The sequence below is a fragment of the Mytilus californianus genome, unplaced genomic scaffold, assembly GCF_021869535.1.
Source record: "Mytilus californianus isolate M0D057914Y unplaced genomic scaffold, xbMytCali1.0.p SCAF_13, whole genome shotgun sequence".
In the NCBI taxonomy this organism is placed as follows: domain Eukaryota; kingdom Metazoa; phylum Mollusca; class Bivalvia; order Mytilida; family Mytilidae; genus Mytilus; species Mytilus californianus.
Window position 1 is genome coordinate 33,437,581 of NW_026262615.1, and position 14,159 is coordinate 33,451,739.

A 14,159-nucleotide genomic window follows, 5' to 3' on the forward strand; every position below is an offset into this window, starting at 1 on the left:
AAAACAATACAGGTGAGCGATTCAGGCTCTTGGGAGCCTTTTGTTTCTGTAGCGGTCCCTAAGTTTTGTTGACATGATACCAACTTGGAAAGTTTGAACATGTTTGATTTGCATATAGATACCTAGTTATTAAAAGCAAAACAATCATGAGTAAAATACGAAAAGTTAATGACTTTAAATATTGCACAAAACAATACACTAATCGCTTAAAATGAGTACCAGAAACCCAATCAAATATCTAGTGGATCCATTTAATTTTTATTCAAAATCTTTTTATTTATCATTGTACATAAACAGTTCGAATAAAACAATACAAATTTCAAAATAAAGAATTAGAAGTTGTAACTGAATTTGATTTTCGCTATGCTAAAACTGATAGAAAATAATATAATTCGATACGTCAGACGCATGTTTCGTCTACATCCGACTCAACAGTGGTGCTTGACTTAAAATTATTTAAAACCCGAAAGTTTGTTTATAATAACTTTTTTTCATAATTTATCAATTTCTTCTTGTTTTAAGTTTATGTCAGCTTTAAGTGTGTCATTCACTTCTTGCAAATTTTTCACCTTCTTCTAATTTTCTTAGGATCTATAAAATATAAAACATTAATAAATAATTAAATCAGATGAACAGAGCAAAATAACAAAATGCTATCCACGTTTTTTTGCAAAGTCTATAAACAAAAACCACTACAACAATTTGGATTAAAAAAATGTTGGATCAAGAAACAAGAAAGAAGGTGCACACTGGTTTTGAACGAAAAAAATTCAAGGAAATTGTAATAAAGTTAAGACAAGGTAGGGTATCGGTTAAAATAGTGTATCAGGCCTTAGTTTTCTCCTTTGAATTGTTCTACATTTCATATCGTGACCATTAATAGCTTGCTAAACATATAGGTTTTGAAATTCGTGAGTTGACCTATAGTCGCTAACTTCTATGTCATATGGTTTCTGGTGAAAAATTGCCTCAATGGCAATCCTACCACGTTTTAATATTTTTAGATTGTCGTGATTACCGTGTGCGAATATGAACCAGTCAATGCAAATATAATCAACTTTCTGTTACCGGAAGGAATAGTTTATACTATTATTACACTAGAAATTATCAATAATATGAAGAAAACAAGAGGTACTGCGAGCAAAATTTATATGACATATTAATGCCCTAGTCCCTTAAAAGGTTTATACACATTAGCCCGAAAATAGTTCGGATAATCAACAAAATAGGAACTACACAATGGCAATGTATGGTTGAAATATTTTCGGCGAAAGGTTTTATAAATTCTAAACCAGTTAAGGAGTTGTGCATGGAAAATGGGTAAGCCTATATCAAGAAAGAGCAGGGATTGTTAAACAAAATCCCAAAATCATTTTGGATACATACAAAATAGAAATTTAACAAAATTAAACTAGAGGTAATGCAAAACGTATGATTAATTAAACCACGAGTTGCGGTGAGCAGAAGTAACAAAATTTAATTGGTTTCATTTTTTAAATCATGACCATATTAACCCCTACATTGCTTTCTAGATATGCATAAACAGTGACAGCAATAGATTTGATTCCATCATTTGATAATGAGTATTCTAGTGAAAAGCAAACACAATGAACCTTATGTTGACCGAAAGAATGGTCCATATTATTATTGAATTAAAGCTCCTCAATAATATTAAGGATGTAGTCAGGTGAAATTAAAAAAAATCTGGATTTTAAAATTGATACTATAAATCATAAAAGCTTTGTTAAGGAACAAAATAAGCTAAAAATATTGATAGGTTATGGAACTCCTTTTTGAGACATTTATTTTAAAAAAATGGTGGGAAAAGGCTGACTCGGACGTTTACCTTATATTTAGCATTTGCATTATTTGGGTGTCAAATCGTAAAAAAGAAACCAAGAATCTGCTTAAATGTTGGTAAATGAGCTTGGATAAGCTAACGAAGTCAATATGAAAAGAAAAGTGGGTAATATGGAGCAAAATATTTTACCCTGCATTGTATTAAAAACCCCAAGGAGTCCAAACATCTGACACAAATTACAAAACCTGACATGAGTACATCCTTAAATACAATTCAAATCAAGCATGAAACTGGTAAACAAATAACAGATGGTTTGAGACCAGCTGTTGAGTAATCTAAATAGATGATACAAAGATCATTGCGTGTCGTTTTTCACAGTTTGAAACTTTGTGGGCTTGATACCACATCAGAAAACATGGAACATGTTCCATATTCAAAAGATATGATGTTTTTTAAAACAACAAAATCTTAAATCAAAGACAAGAAGGAAAATACTAGAATCACTTCACAAGAACAATACATTAAACGGTAAAAGACAAGGGACCAGGCACTTAGTGAAATAACATTTTGTGGGTTATTTCTCATTGTTTTTGTATCAATCACTTTTAAAAAGGATATTTGTAGCAAACATGACTAATACTTTACACTCACCTAAACTGCATGTCCATAAACAACACCGTGTACCTTTTGTATTCACAATTGAACGTTATTATAGTAAATAAACAGTTCGAACAAAAATTCAAAATTTAATAATAAAGTTGCTTTACATCAAACAAATAACTCGCAACTATAACTAACTTTGATAATTTTTCTATTTCGTCTTCTTAGATTTTATGTCAGCTTTTAGTTTCTCATTGTCTCCTTGCTGTTCGTTTACTTTCTTCTCTCTTTCTTTAAGTCTACAAGAAAACAAATATTAAAACAAGATGTAATGTTTACAACACATACACATAAGTTCATGTACTCCCGTCCCTTGCGAAGTTCATGTACAGGAACTCCAGAAATATTTCGAATGAAACACTCAATATGAAGTCTAAATATGATTGTTATTCTGACAAAGTTTTTATAAGTTCTAATAACGGGTTCAGGAGTAGCGGATGAAAAAATAGTATACTCATATAAAACAAGAGCATGATATGTTAAGGAAATTTCTTAACTAATTTTGGATGAAAACATAAAAATAGAAAAGACACAATGGCAATATATTGTGAAGATTCTAAAAAAACTAAATTAATTAAATTGTTATAATGAAGGATGGGACCTATGTGGCAGATTTATATACGGAGTTTAACTTCTGTATCACTATCCCGTCAAACTGGTGTTGTCAGTTTTAACCTCATATGCGGCCGGTGCGTACGACTGCAATCCTAATTGACTAAGATTGTCATTTTCCTGTCGAAGGTTGGTAGAGAACACCGGCTTCCACCAGCAATAAAATTTAACCGCCTCGAAAATAGCCAATACTGCAGAAAGTGGGGTTAAACATCAATTCATGAATAAAACAATATTAGGAAGTGAAGCGAATACAAATATGAACTGTCTTGATTTAAGTTTGCGAATGTGAACACTATATGTCATGACAATGTAATTCAAAAAAGCAGTCTGGTGAAAAATGAATTAGGGGATTGCAAAATTGCGAACAAAATGTGAAAGTTTCGCATCATTTTTCAATCTGTTTAAAAGAAGTTACGGATATCATAGAAGTAGAGAAGGAAGGAACGGAAGAACAATCAGACAAACTCTCTCCCAATTACAAGATACCAGCTGCTTCCAAAAGCAAGAGTATGAAACCAACAATAAATAAGCAAAAGTTTTTCATTAGGCATTCAGCAGGTGCTCATATATAAAGATATCTCAATATTCAGTTTGAAGTTTAATATTGATGAAAAATGAAAATAACACTTTATACATTTTATACGTTCGAAGCGCATTTTTTTTTGATAAACCTCACGAATATAAACACTAAATCTCATGCCAAAGTAATTAAAAAACACCTTCAGAAACGGTCAAAGCCAAATTGTTGAAAGCCAAGAATGTAAAAAGAGCTATTTGTCAAAGAAGGAATTGTAATTTATTGCCAAAAATAATCATTGTTTGTCATTTGTCTCATCGGGTTGCAGTTTCATTAATTTTCACCTTTTAATTATACCTTAGCTAGGAAAAATTACAGTTTTACACTAAGTCAAGGATATAAATATCTTGTCCAAGGTACAATCTAATTTTTATTAGTGTTCAGAATAAATAACTAAAATAATGTTTAATAAATCTGCAGAAATGATGTACATATAACTTTAAAAAAAACCACGTCTGCATATAAACGGAATTTAGATTTTAGAAAGATTTCATTAGATCGACCATTTCCCCCATGTTTTGCATTATATGTTTATCTATCAATGTTGCGAAACCGATAGTAACAGTTCCAATTGAAATGAAACTGTGTAATGTACGTAGTTTTTAAATCGTTATCCAGAGCATTTATTACTTTTAGAAATATTTGGCTATAAAAAGGTCCCTTTTGTCTGAAACTTTCTATCTGCAGTGCATATAACCAATGACTTACTGTACCAGCTCTTTCATATCACTTTGTTTTAGTTCAGTTTTTTGTTTTTCATTCTCATCTCGTAGCTGTATTGCTTTTGTTTCATTTCCTTTCAACACATGTACTAATCTAAAAGTATTACGTAAAGATATGTATGTAAAACATATATCAATCAAAATGATGTATAAATACTCTGATTTTTGAGGAAATTCTTTCAAACTCTCTATTTCAATATACGTTATTTTCATTTTCCATTTTCATCCCATATTTGTTTTATTAATGAACCTGTTATTATTGCAACGTTAACCTTATTTCTATTTTTTCCGAACGGTTTACGTCATGTGGAGGATCAAATACAAGATAATATTTTCAACAGTTCTAAAGGTGTTCAACGAATCAGGAGATATTTATGAAATCAGAAATCATTGATACAATAAACCGATCTTGTATATTCTATTTACACATACAAGGAGTAAGGAACATGGATTTTAATATTCTTATAACATTCCAGTAAAATACGAGTATTGACCATAAACTATCACTAGTTACTACTTATTGTTTAATGTAGGAAACATCCACACAAAATGGTTTTGAAGTTTGTTTTAAAACGTTTTACACATATACTATTAATATAATATGAGCTGCGTCGGATAGAAATCGACCTTATGCAAATGAATATCAATACATCTTGTTAACCTATTTCGGGTTGAAAAAATCTCTACGGAAAGTCTGTAACGGTTAGAAAATTGAGTTGTTATAAGAATCCTATAAAACAGACCAAAAATTCATCTTTTGTTTTGTTTTGAATGTTCCAAAATCAATCAAAGTCTTAAACATGTACATGTATACGTGCACTTGCATAAGGTCGATTTCTATCCGACGCAGCTCATATGATACTTTACATTGTTCCGTTTTGTCTATTAGTCTAAACTATAGAAAACTACATAATATGATGCTTTACCTACAATTACTTACTTTGATAGTTTTGCTATTTCCTCTTGTTTTAACCTTATTTCAGCTCTCAGTTTGACTATCTCCTCCTCTTGTTTATTTAATATTTTATCATATTCCTGCAATCTATGAAGGAAGTAAACGATATCAAATATACCATTTAAACATTATATGCGTTTAAATCTAGAAAGTTCAACTTTAATGCTTTTTAAGCATGTTAAAAACAAACACAGAACATCCATTCTCTGACACATATTTTTTATTTTCTTCTGCGGGTCTAAATTAAGGAGGGTCATGCAGCCCTTATTTGACAACACAATTGCCAGAAATATCTTTTGTTCCGATATTAATCAGATAGAAATGTGTTTTCGAAACTACGGTTTGGCTTTCCAAAATCACAATAATTATGACATTATACTACAGGTATAATGATCAAAGTGACTTATCAGAAGTTGTTATCAGTGTAAGGTTTATACTACATAGAAGTCTCATTGGCTTTTTCGGATAAAAGCATTTTCTTTCATTTCATTGGGTAAAAACTTGTTAAACCTTAAACGTGTATTCAATTCCGTTGTTGGAGTTGAGAAATTGATCCTGAAAGGTCATGCGAACATTGAAAGTCAAGTGTTCTATTACTTTGGGTTTGTTTTAAATATCTGCGAGATAAAAAAGAAAATAACAAACAGACACTATTTATTAAGTATACAACCCAAACGTGATTCTGATACCTTAATATACAAACTTGGAGATGATGTATGATATCCAGTGAGACAGCTATCCACCAAAGCTCAAACGAAGTGGATGTAGGCAGTTATAGGCTACCGTACGGCCTTCAACAATGAGAAAAGTCCATACGGTATAACCGGCTATAAAAGGTCCGACATGGAAAACAATTCAATTGAACAATATAACGGCCTAATTTATAACAAAACAAAATAACGAAAAACAAATATGACAGACATGAACCAAGGAAATTAAACCTCTATACTACATAGACAGGCACATATAGAATATGGCGGGGTTAAACTAGTTTGTTTGCACAAAACCCTCCGCCTTACTTGGCACAGTGGTGTAACAATACAACATAAGAACAAACTATCAAAATTAGTTAAAAGGGCTAAGCTCCTCAGATCGATACAAGCAGAAAATACATCTAACAAAAACATAGACCGGACGTGGCATGGTATTTATATATCCCCACAACGAATAAAAAACCCACACTAAGAAAGGACCTGAGAGTACTCGCAGTTATTGACAGTTAGTTCAAAGACAATAACAACTAATATAGAAATCTAAGACTAAAAAATCGATATATTCACATTCAACATTCAATGTATGTTGTGTAAAGTCGGCATTAACAGTCAGAGAAAAATATGACATTGTGCAATGCCAAGATACAGGTTTTTACAGATTGTAGAACCATGAATGTGCATATGTCTGCAACCATTTAATTTAGTTTGGTATTTTAAAATTTACTGATAACAAAATGTATACCAATACAAACAATATTCCAAGATCTATTTACAGTTTTGAGTTAGCTTTTTAGAATAAGTATAGTTAAAGCATCGAGAAGCTAACCAAGACCGTATATAAATTTTCGGGCTTGGTAAACAACATTTCCGTAAAAATAAGGATGTGCTATCCAGTTTGAAATAAGTTAATTTTTGTAATTGTATTTCTATTTGTATCCATCTGATGGTTAAGCCTTTTTCAACTGATTTTTATAGTTTGTTTTTATGTTGTACTGCTACACCACTGTCTCAGGTTAGGGGGGGGGGGGGGGGGGGGGGTAGTACCAACACACTAGTTTTACCCCGCCACATTCTATATGTGCCTGTTCCAAGTATGGAGCCTGTTATTGAGTGGTTGTTGTTTGTTGCCCTAAATTATATTTGTTTATTGTTTTGTATAGTGTGTTCTTGTTTTTTTGCTGTTGCACCACTGTCCCAGGTTAGGAGGTGGGTTTGGCGCCATCTAACAAGATTAACCCAGTCACATTATGTATGTGCATGTCCCAAATAAGGAGCCGATAATTCAGTGGTTGTCGTTTGTTGCTGTGTCACAAAGTTGTTTTTCGTTCATTATTTTGTACGTTAATTATGCCGTTAGTTTTCTCCTTTGAATTGTTTTACATTTGTCAGTTTGGGGCCTTTTATAGCTGACTATGCGGTATGGCCTTTGCTCATTGTTTAAGGCTGTACGGTGATCTATAGTTGTTTTATGGTGTCATTTGGTCTTTTGTTGATAGTTGTCTCATTGGCAATGATACCACATCCTCTTATTTATATAATAGAGTTTCTACTAGTAAAGCCAAAATTTCAAACCAAATATTTGTATCTATCGAGGAATATATTAAAGGTTTTAACTAATTTATTGTAACGAAATCCCGGACTTTATAATTTACCGTTAATACATAGATTACGCTCATTGAAATCCAAAATGTCACTACAGACACGGGCATATCGAACGAGTTGGGATATATAAACACCGTAAGACGGTGCCAGAGGAACATCATCGTCAAAAAAGGGAAAATCAACAATAAGGAAAGAAAAATTGTCCCTTTTATGGTAAAATGTTGTGTAGTATTAAGGTTATTTCAATTGTTCTGATATTATCAATCGGATTTTTCAAGCTAAAACATACACTTAGTTAAGCTTCCATAATTTTATCAGCGTATTCATATATTTATTCAAGCTTCGGTCCTCAGTTTCACGGTATCAATGAAACCGCCTCGGTAGTCTCGTCGTAGCGTGCACGTCTCTAGTTCGGGAGTCGTGGGATCACACCACATCTGGGACAAACAAAAGACTTTAAAATGTGAATTTCCTGTTTCTGCACTAAGCATACAAGGAGGAAAAGCAAAGACATTGTGACTTTTGGTCAGAATAATATATCAGAAGATCAAAAGACATGTATTCTTGTGAATTATTACTCAGTGGAATAGAACGTTAAGAAACCGGCTCTGCTTTTCGGTTTAGTTCAAATCATAGTTAATATTAAGGATGTCAACGAGTATTTGCACGGAAGCACCGAGTATCAAATATCAAAAAGATACTGGACTTATCAGTTTCCTGTTAGGAAATTGTCACCTTCTTTTCATAAAAAATAATTTTGTCGTGAAGGCTCTAAGGAAAATCAAAAAGTAAGCACTGATTAATCATAGTAAATTAACGTTTCGCATATGGGTACAAACTTGTTGTTTACAATACCTCCAAAACCCTGCATTTGAAAATACAGTAATATATATATCCCTTACAGTGTTGGATAACACAAGAAAGCAGTTTTCGTAAGCCGACACATTTGGCTTAACATGTTTTAGTCATTCTCGCCACACATCTGCAGGACTGATTAAAAAGTTTCGAAACAAAGTATTCCCTAAAAAAGTTGACAAGAAAATATTTCTGAACAACAACAAATTGGTCTTTCCCTGTGATACTGTGAACGTTTATTAGCTCCTCATAACAGACGTTCCAATTAAAACTTTGTCATCAACAATGCTACAAAATCTATTCCTATTGGAACAAATATTCTATACTCTCTAATCCGTCTGTAACAAATACTGTTGTATTTAATCCAGTGTATATTATATTGCAGACTATTTCTTCCCTTTGGAATAAATACTATAAAACAACTTCTATTACATGACATGATAACTCTCGGTGAATGGTAAAACGCAGCAGTGATTATCTAATCATAAAGCCTTTGACAAAGTGTTTTCTTTTCAAAATTTTATGGTTGTTTGATTTGGTTTGACTTTGAAATAATTTGTTTTAATTAAGTTTTAATTACATAAGGGACTAAAATTGATTTTTAGAACATGTAATAAATGTGCTATTAATTTAGACATACACTTTCTATGACTATTATTTAGCCGCCTTGGTGGTCTCGTGGTAGTGTGTTCGCCTCGAGTACGGGAGGCGGTAGGTTCGAACCAAGGCTGGGTCAAACCAAAGACTTTGAAATTCGTATTTGCTGCTTCGCCGCCAACTACGCGGCATTAATGAGTAAGAGCAAAGACTGGTCAGCTGCGGACTATTACCTTGTAAGCTAGCACGTTAAATATCCGGCTCAGCGTGTCGATCTAATACAAAGCTTGGTAAATATTCATATTACATATTAGCATGTTCTCGTCCTAAAAATGCATATTAATTTGCCGCTGGACGTAAAGCAAACATCCATCATCTTCTATGACTATTATAAATCTTAAGGGTTTAACGTCCATTTAATAACGAGTAAACATTATATGATACTGTGTTCCCCTTTTGTTGATTTGTTTGCGAGCCGAATAATTGAGTATCGCTCGGTAAAACAACGGATACTCGATTGGTATTTCGTCATCGAGTTGACATCTCTTCATCGTCATTATCATCATCATCGTCGTCGTCGTCGTCATCGTTGACTTCGTCCTCATCATCATCGTTGACTTCGTCCTCATCATCATCATCATCATCATCATCATCATCATCATCATCATCATCATCATCATCATCATCATCATCATCATCATCATCATCATCATCACCATCATCATCATCGTCATCATTGTCATCGTCATCATCATCATCGTCATTATCGTCATCATCATCATCATCGTCATCATCGTCATCATCATCATCGTCATCATCTACATCGTCATCATCGTCATCATCGTCATCATCATCGTCATCGTCATTATCATCATCATCATCATCATCAGCATCATCATCAACATCGTCATCATCATCATCATCATGGCATCAATGAATGTATAATTATCAGTCATGCGTATCGATATAATATTCATATTGACACAAATCTATGTATCGCCAAAACAGAGAATTTGGAATGTCCTGAAAATGTACTCGTGATCATTCAATTAAATTATAGCATATAAAGTCACTCAGAATCATTGTACTGTGACTTACAGGAACATAATAAAAGTATCGATCATGTGTTTTTCAAAAGTTACAAAACAATGTGTGAGCTAGCTAAATAAAATCCAGACGAAATCGACATTAACTCTTTCATTGATTTTTTTTAACACGAAATGCCATTAATTTGCCAACAGATATTGTGGCTTTATTTAACTTCGAATTATCATAGCTATGTTAACATGTATGCATCTTAATGTTCTGACGACACATGTTAAACAGCCGAACTGTTATCGGCGTGATTATGCTACCAAATATCAAGATCTTTAGTTTAAGTAAATATGTGTTGATATATTGAAGTGGATTGTGCCCCTCTTCTTGCCGACTTGTTTCTTTATTATAATGAGGCTGACTTCATACAGGAGCTTCTTAGGAAGAGAGATAAGAAGTTAGCAATATCCTTTAACTCTACGTTCCGCTATATAGATGATGTTCTCTCACTAAATAATACAAAATTTGGTGACTATGTTGAACGAATCTATCCCATCGAACTAGAGATAAAGGATACTACAGATACAGCTAAGTCTGCCTCATATCTTGACTTACATCTAGAAATTGACAATGAGGGTCGGTTGAAAACAAAACTTTACGACAAAAGAGATGATTTCAGCTTCCCAATTGTGAACTTTCCATTTCTATGTAGCAACATTCCAGCAGCGCCTGCATACGGAGTATATATCTCCCAATTGATACGATATTCCCGGGCTTGTGTTTCCTATCATGATTTCCTTGATAGAGGATTGCTGCTCACAAGGAAGCTATTGAACCAAGAGTTCCAAATGGTGAAGTTGAAGTCATCCCTTCGTAAATTTTATGGACGCCATCACGAGTTGGTTGACCGTTATGGAATAACCGTTTCACAGATGATATCGGATATGTTCCTTATGTCGTAACTACAATACCTTTCCCTTTTCACGAATGTGACTTACCGAATTAGACTATTTACCGGATTTGTAATAACATAAGCAACTCGACGGGTGCCACATGTGGAGCAGGATCTGCTTACCCTTCCGGAGCACCTGAGATCACCCCCAGTTTTTGGTGGGGTTCGTGTTGCTTAGTCTTTAGTTTTCTATGTTGTGTCATCTGTACTATTATTTGTCTGTTTGTCTTTTTATTTTTGGCCATGACGTTGTCAGTTTATTTTCGATCTATGAGTTTGACTGTCCCTCTGGTATCTTTCGTCCCTCTTTTTTAATAAGTATTATATTTAGTTTACTTAGTATCAATTATTGCTAATAATAAGATCACATGTCCAAAAAACATTAAATAGTCTGATTTTAAAAGTAACAAATTCAATTCTTCTCTTACACATTTGCTCTAGGACTTTAAATTGATTGCATTACTAGAAAACTCTAAGTACTGCCTACATTAAAAAAACTTTAGATCTCTCGATCATTATTTAAACATGAGCTGCAATATAATCCAAAAAAAAAAACCAGATTTGGTTACATAATGTATTTTAAAATGAAAGAATAGCATGTCCAAGAAATATTTCTCCAATATGGTAAAGCTGATTTTATTTTTTTAGTGAAATCTTTAAATCAACGGAGATGTTGGGTTAATGTCAACTCAACATTTTTACTTTTCAATACTTTGTTCTACACTTCCACACGATATTATCTTACTAAACTAGATTGGTGCTGCTAGAAAAATATTGCAGATTTATTTTTTGCAATTTTCTAAGCCTTATTTTGTAATTAAACAGTAGTTATAATAGATATATTTACTGGAACTGAGATAAAATTACAGCTGTAAATGTTCTCTGGGCAATTTGTGTAAGTTTCGACAATACAGTTTATCGATAGGTTGTTGGTATACTTATTGAAATCAATTGCACCTATCTAAAAGCAGATTTGTTCCTGTGATGTCATGAATCACATGTTATGGCCAAACTAGCCAAAGAGACGTCCAAATTCTATTAAATAGATAAATCTAAAAAAGCTTATCGTTAGTTGAAAATATTTTTGCTCTCAATCCATTGAATGTTCACTAATTTGTACTTTAGTCTAGTAGAACATCGGTTACCTTTTAGTTGTTATTGGCTTTACATTAGCTTTCTATAACTGCGGTTGCTCTTAGATTAGTGCTTTGCGTCTTTTTTTTTATCTAAATATGTTTGTAGTATGTTTGTGCTTTGTGTGTATCTGACAAGTCAATCCATTAACTCGAACCTGTCAAAATTAAAATATAACTATAGAAAACCAGTGACTAGTTTCTTCACCCAAAACAGTTACATTGAGATTATAATGGCGTACTTCAGTTATTTTTGTAATCTCAACCCTCTTCATTTCTTCAGTTGAATTAGGAAATGCACAAAAGACTTTCAATAAAAATCCTGGGCCCATATGCATATATACTATCTTAACTAAAATGTCAATAAGGATTTCCTTTAGTATGTGATTTTTTTTAAATTAAGGTCGCACTTAACTATGGAATCTTAAGTTAATTTAAGTTAATTCTTAAGTATGAATATAATCGAAATCTTTTTCTACCTGCCGTTTGATGTGATAACTTAATATAAACTTTTCACACCAATTGTTATGCTTATTCACATAGATTAAAAAAAGCTTGAAAAAACAGGTTTAACTGCAATATAATGGCGTGTATCTGATTCGATTGCCAAAGTGGAGAACCTGAGAGAAAGATGCTCTGTTTGGGGAGTGTTTTAAGAAAGGGCATATATTAAACGTAGTTTTTCCTTCTGTGTATAACTCAGGGACAAGACAAAAGCATTCGGAAAAATATCAAACACAACAAATACAGACAATTCCTTTATAAGAGATGCTTAGGAGATTTAAAAGAAGCGTATGAACATAATTATTATTAATATTTAATGAATCGCTGTAGAAATAGTAAAAAAGATTAATGTTAAATATCAAAGTTTCATAATTCCAAAAACAAAATTAGATCTTCAACAAAATTATATTGGCCTTTGTTATTGAAAATGCTTTGTTATCCAACTGCATTTGATAGGCATGTAAATTCTCTGAAGGGATAAAACTACAATGCCAAAAACAATTTTCAATAGTATTAAGCTATGCGACAGGAATCTTTTAAAAAAAGCATCAGAGTGGATATTCATTGAATTTTGCAAAACATATGTACTTAAAATTTTATATAACAAATATATCACAGTTGTAGTGGTATTTTCTACGGTAATTTACTAATTCCTCGTACATATGTGTCTTACACCTTAAACTGTTTTAAATGTCAGAAAACATATTACACGCTTTGCTTACGTTGCAACAGTTTAGATGCGAGCCACAGTTTGTTGGTTGATATAGTCTAACATTTGTGTTTGTCAGTTTTTATGGACTTCCCCCCTTTTTGAATTGAGGTCGGTATTTTTTTTAATACTTTCTTATCAACAAGATATTTGTCTCTTAAATTTTTTAATTCTACAAAATTAAAGCTAATATACCGTCAGACTATTGTCATGGGTTTAACTCACACAAAATAAAAAAAAAAAAAAAATAAAACAAAGACAAAGTAACATCATGACATTTTCTATCACGTCTGGTCATGTTATTGATGACTTCATTTCCGTTCGAGTGTTGACTCTTGTGGCGTGATTGATGACGTAATAACTATTTCAGATGTCACCTCTGTGATGTTGTCGCTCTTATGTCACTTACAACTGATTATAAAATCCCAGGAAAACCTACCTTTTGAAATATTAAAAATGGACAAACCCGCAAATATCATCATAGAAACTAATGATAAACCTTGCGCAACAAATATAATAATCAGAGCAGCCTGGAGCAATGCTGAAAAGAATCTAGAGGAGCTATGAACATTTTGAAAAACATATCTGGAGCAAACTGGAGTATCAAAAGAAATGTCGGTAACAGTACGAAGTAAATATTTAAAAACATCGATCCAAATGGAACAACTTGCAAAATATTGGAGCAGCTTGAAACACATTTTGAAACATCTGAATCACTCTGGAGCATCT

General features: G+C 32.6%; 1 long non-coding RNA gene across 1 annotated transcript; it reads right to left on the reverse strand.

Annotated features, from left to right (window-relative positions):
* Nucleotides 1-249: 249 nt before the first annotated feature.
* On the reverse strand, nt 250-5,494 carry LOC127723807 (uncharacterized). Its single transcript, XR_007992263.1, has 4 exons — nt 5,316-5,494; nt 4,362-4,469; nt 2,600-2,700; nt 250-591 (listed from the first exon to the last, which is right to left on the reverse strand). It is a non-coding gene; the product is annotated as an uncharacterized LOC127723807 (long non-coding RNA).
* Nucleotides 5,495-14,159: the final 8,665 nt, after the last annotated feature.